The sequence below is a fragment of the Pseudochaenichthys georgianus genome, chromosome 16 (genome assembly GCF_902827115.2).
Source record: "Pseudochaenichthys georgianus chromosome 16, fPseGeo1.2, whole genome shotgun sequence".
NCBI lineage: Eukaryota > Metazoa > Chordata > Actinopteri > Perciformes > Channichthyidae > Pseudochaenichthys > Pseudochaenichthys georgianus.
Genome location: NC_047518.2, coordinates 4452388 through 4458764, shown reverse-complemented (window position 1 = coordinate 4458764; position 6377 = coordinate 4452388).

The window sequence follows — 6377 nt, the reverse complement described above, 5'->3', positions numbered from 1 at the left end:
TATTATTTTGATCAAAGTTGTGTTACAAGCAGGTTAGATCTGTAATGAATTAAAATCAATATTTAAAGACGCAATATAAGTTAAATATATTGTTAAGCTAATTACTGTTTTATTGTGAAGGCCTCTCTGGCGAACAGCGGCCTTTGGCTTTTATTTTGAAAGGCCGTTCCGGAACAGCGACAATCGTTCTAATGCATTAACTATAGTCGTGAAAGAGACAAGGAGGGGGAAGGCGTGTGGAAGCAAGCAATGAACTGAAAATGCCACCAATCCTGTTTTAACGTGATGGCACACATTGAAAACCGAAGCGCCCTGTCATAACTGACAAGCGTTCAAAAACCTTTCTGCTTATCCCTTAGGCCACTACTTTTTGTTTTATTCATAACCTAAAAATACAATTGTGATGAATAGCTTGCTTTTGTACCATTACATTTACCAACATAAAACAAGGTCTGTACTAATCAACAATGACAACCTACAGACAGCTCATTTATTTAAATATACGCACTATATTGACTTCGCTTTTATTTATCTGACTCAATTAACGTGCTTCCCCCCTTTTCAGCCACTAGATGGAAGCAGCAGAGCACAAATGAGCTTCACTCTTCTGAGCGAATGTCTGATTTCCACAGACAATGCTCACACAGGTTATTCAGGTAAAAATCACACAGATTTATTCCCCGTACAGTTTGTCCGGCTTGATAACGTGCCTCATATGTCGTCACGCAGGACTCTCTGCCTACCTTGCGATCAACGTTATGTTTACGTCAGCCTTTCAAATTAATGTTTACAGACAAGGGAAACGAGAGCCGGGCTCGTCACAATGTAGGTGACGTTAGCGCTCTCTCCCAAGGATTTAACAGATAACAGTCCACTGACACTTTCGCTTATTTGGTCTTGGACTGTTATTTACCCCCAGTTTTAAACGGCGGCTCGATCTGAAAATATCGAACATCCAGGTTTCGTCGTGTAGGAATCACACCCACAGCCCACGAACTGCACCGCTTCCACGCCACTTCAGGAATAAACTACCTGAGATCCACGCTAACTGCTTTATTTCTCGTCACGCAGGACTCTCTGTACCTTGCGATCAACGTTCACGTGTTTTATATAACTTTCCTAACATGGCAAAAATATGCATTGTATACTCCATTCAAACTTCAAAAACACTCTGAAACGCCTACAGACAATCCTACAGTTTCGTTACCTTATTTGTAGTGGTGCAGGGCCCTGCTATTGTCCGAGGCGTCTAAAAGTGTTTGTTCCCGACCTAGTCTGGTCGCCTGAATCCTTCCACAGCTCATGTTTATTCGGAAACGTAGGATCACCATTTGTTAGGAGATTTGGTGGACAACTCGTCCGCTTTCTTAAATCTCCTCGCGTCCCTACACAAGCCGTTATCTTACAGGAAGGAAACCCAGAGCATACAAGTAACCGTTTAACAATAATCCATTTTAATGGTAATATACAATGCAATACAATCAAGTACAATCAATACAGTACAAATTACATACAGTTCTGTGGGATCCCACATTTACCTGATACTCACGTGAGCCAGCCAGCCAGCCAGCCAGCCAGAGGAGAAAGAGAGAGAGCACACAACGGGGTTCCTGTCTAAATACCTCGCTGACCGGAGGAGTTATCTGCGCCTCCCTTCCAGACCAGTGATTGGCTGCCCAAATTATCATCAACACCCCACATCTTAAATTCCCCCACAGGGATGACTGTATGTTAACTCCTGACCTTCCCCCTCTTCCTTTGTCCTCAAAAAACCACATGTTAGCAGGCCCAAAACCAGCCCAGTTTTCTACACAAATCATTTTCAAGCTTCTTCACAGTTTGCATGAATACATACAAATATTTCCTTACAGTATGCAAACGATGTTGCATGTGTCTAAGACAACAACTCAGGAAATTATAAACGAGCTATGTCGTATTAGCTCAGCTGTGGAAGAGTGCACACCAAAAATAATTGGAAGTGTACTGATCAACCACAATTGTGCAGTAAATAGTGCAGTCACCACTGCTATAACAGAGATAGTTAAAAAAGCAAACCCCCTAAGTTTCCTGTCAAAGGGCGGACCTTTTGGCTCTGAATACAAAAGAGAAACTTTTTACAAGAATAATTTTAAAGTGATTGAGCCGATTGAATATGTTTTAGATGCATCTTCCAGACGTAAATTTGTTTATATTCCAATTCTGAAAGTCTTGACAGAGCTGTTAAATCGTAATAATGTTCTTCTATTTCATGTATTGCATGTTCAACATTTGTATATGGTTTGAAATATATATGCTTGTGCAATACCAAATATTTCATCTGGGCAGCTTGTGAAATGTGAAAACGTAGGTCACTTTTAACTTGGACTAAAATGATGTAATGTCACTTCTTCATATAGATCGTCAAGGAATTCACCAGGCTGATGTCGATGGACCTCAATTCGCTCTATGAGGGTCTGGACAGCCACCTGCAGAAATTCCTTCAGTTGTTCAGGTCAAAGCGCTTTGAGGGGATCAAAGAAATTACATCCTTAATGGAGAGCCTCAACAAGGATGTAAGTACAGTTATTTACTTTAAAGTACTTTGAGGCAATAGAGCTGCCTTTCCACATTCATTCATGTGTTCTCGTGTAAACTCAATGTAATTGTTACGACGGGATACAGGGGAAGGACCCAAAAGCAGGCGCCTGATGCAGTTCAATGATTTAATAAACAACATGGTGGTACAAAGGCTTAAGGGATAGTGAGGCAGGCAAGGGTCAGAGAAGGCAGGCCACACACGGACACACGGAATATGAAGGAATCTATTAAGTTAGCTGTGAACGTAGTGCAAATAACCAGAATTCCTTGTGGAGTGAGGGGGTCATCCCCAGTGAGATGATAGTGAACTGTTCATGAACTTGTCATGAAAAGTTCATGGAATATCAGTGAACCATATTCATGAACAGCTCATAACAAAGTTGATCAAATGGTCATGAACATTAAATGGCACTAGGGCAGTTCATGAACTACTCATGAAACTCCTGTGCTGGAATGGTTCATGAACAATTCATGGAATATGGTTTTAGGCAGGTTCATGAACAATTCATGAAATGGAGTTTTCAGTGAGTGTGTAGGGATATTCAGTATTCAACCAAGAACATATCAAGAACTGTTCATAACAACTCCATGAACATCACAGTTCATACCTAGTCACTGAATATAATTCAATGGCTGGCTATGAACTGCATTCTGGACATCTTACTTCTTCCTTCTCTCTGTCTATACCTGTGTACTCTCATGTTCCGATTAACCCAGCTTCCCCAAATGTCTTTCTTTTTGGTGTCTATATACGCTGGGATCCGGAGTCATGGATGATCCTGCGGTCCTGTGTCCTGGATTGCGAGCGCTGGATCTTGAGTCGTGGCTGTGGTCCTGGATCATAGGTCCTGGATGGATATCCTCGTGGATTCATCTTCCTATTATACACACATGCATTTCCAAACATTTGGACTACCTATGTTGCAAATGTATTATCTTTTCAATTTACACACGGCATCTATTGCACGTCTGTCCGTCCTGGGAGAGGGATCCCTCCTCTGTTGCTCTCCCTGAGGTTTCTCCCATTTTTCCCTTTAAACTGGGTTTTCTTTGGAAGTTTTTCCTTGTACGATGTGAGGGTCTAAGGACAGAGGGTGTCGTATTGTCATACTGATATTCTGTACACACTGTGAAGACCACTGAGACAAATGTAACATTTGTGATATTGGGCTATATAAATAAACATTGATTGATTGATTGATGAGCTGCAGAGGTCGGATGGCACATGCAGGTAGACCAGCCAGGAGGGAGTTGCAGTAGTCTAGGCGTGAGATGACGAGAGCCTGGACCAGAACCTGCATGGCTTTCTGGGTCAGCTGGGGACGTATCCTCCTGCGTGGATAGCGTGTATCTGCAGCAGCGGGTTGTAGCAGCTATGTTTGCAGTGAAGGACAGGTTGTTATCTATAAACACATAACGCTATCAAATAATACTTTCTATCAATATATCTATCTTTACCAAATATACAACTGTCAATGTTAATATACAAAAAACAAGGCAATGTGCCTGCAAGACTACACTCAGGTAAACAAAACATATTACCCGTGCGCAGCAGCTAACCTGCCTGCGAGCCTTCGCTCAGGTCACATTTACCCAGGCGCGGCTGAAGCCCGCGAAAATGGCATCTATTGTTGCCGACAGTTTAGTATTTTTAAAATACTATGTCAAACATGCTCAAAGTTAACATCGATCATTTATCATGTACTGACCTGTAGAAAAGAGAAAAGTGCAGCAGCAATAATTATACACAGGATCCGGTTGATCATCTGGATTGCTTCTGAGGAGGGGGCGGAAGTGTCCCCCCTAAGATAACCCAGATGTCACCGCTCACCTGCCACAGGTTCCACCTTGGCGCTACTTACTCGTACTGCTTCTCAAACAGATAAACCATAAAATGATATGAATGTCACCAAAATAAATACAGATAATGTTCAGTTTCAAATTCACTATTGTTTTGTTTTAAGATTAAAAGTTTTTAAAAATAAAGAAATGTTCAAATAATAGATGCATATTCAAGAGGTCTTTAAAATCATCACACTGATCATCAAAAGTTCATAAAATGCTCATGAATATTCCAAAATATTCTGAACTTGCCACAATCATCCAAAATTCATGAAATGCTCATAGTCATGAAAAGTTAATGAAATACTCATGCAAACTTTTTGGGGTTTTAATTATAATTTTGTGATTGGCTGGATCATGAAAACTTTATATGAATGAACAATGTTCATAACAATTTCATTAACTGCTATTTAAAATGGTTCATGAGCATTTTAAGAATTTTGGTTCATGAACATGACAAGTGAACATATAATGAGTTGTTCATGAATGTTTCATGAGTGCTCATGAACAGCTCATAAAGTCATGAACTCCATCTCGCAGGGGATATAATTATGATAGCAACGAGCAATATTAATTTATCATGTGTTTTGGCAGGCATCGAACCAAAGGACAAGGGCAGCAGTGTTGCAGGGCCTACATGAGGGAGAATCCTTCAACTATCATGAAGATGTGTGAGGTAAGCGCTGAAATGTCGTTCAAGATTATACGAAAACAAGTTCACAGGGTTACACTAGTCGTTTCAGGCGTCGTCTGTGTATGCACATATGCCAAAGCATCTCTAAAGCACTTTCGTTGTTGTTTTTTGTTTCTTTTTGCATGAAGCCAACGGATCCTGAAGAGGACGTCATCAAGGGAATGGTGATTGGAGTCCTTTTAGTCGTTGAAGATGTGAAGGAACCTCTTCCAGCTTCCTACAACGATGTCGCCCTCGTGATCGAGGAAAGGATAGTCATACGTGACCTTGGTGATGTACCCAATGCTTTTGTGAACCTGATGGGATTGCAGTACATGTTGAACCTTGACTATCCAAAAGACTTGAAATACACCTTTGAGGTGATTCAGCGCCTGTTCATGGGAATTGGGTTGGACTCGTGCACTCCCTGGGTCCACTCTCTAAAGAATATATTGCTCAGTTAGAGAGATGGCCTAGGAAGATGTCTCTGCATCCGTCCCAAAGGATGCATTTTCATTGTTTGTCATTTGTCCACTGTTCCAAGAGGAAAACAAATGTATAGCCCCTCTGTGGGTCACACCAGTTTATTTGGTTTTCATTTTCTATTGCTCTATTTTGAGGAAGTGTCAGAGAGACACTAGTGTGTATTTTATGTTGTACAGCAACCATGAACAGAGTGGATATTTCAGTACTGTTAGAATGTTTTAATGTTCTGACTGACAGTTAAGTTGAGAGAGATACAATTGTCTATGCATTTTACTGCAGCAACCCTGAACACTTACTCCTCAGAATGGACTCTGTTTAACAAGTCACTCAATTACAGTTGTATCTATGGGACAGTGTAATTTCAGTTTTTGAGCAGCCCAGAGCAAAAACAATGGTGTGTTAGAGGGTGTTTTTTGTTTGGTCTGCATGTCCCAAGGAAGGTCTTTATGATATGTTGACATCCATTGACACACTTATTTGAATTAAAAAAGCAACACTGAACAGTTAATGTGTGTGGGTTGGAGTTCTTCATTTCTTCAGTTATTGATATTGTAATAACAGTCCTGATTGAAATGTCTTTTCAGCTATTTTTTCATGTGTTAATATAGTTTAGACTAAGCTAGTTCTCATGTTGATGTATCGTATAACTTTGTAGCTATTAGTTTGCTTGTCCTGGTAAGTTAACTTGGTACTAGAAGTTGAACAAACACAGTTGTACATGTTGAGCTAACTTGATTAACACATTTTTAAGAACTCAATCAAATACGTTTAACCAACATCTTCTTAAGTTATCTTAACT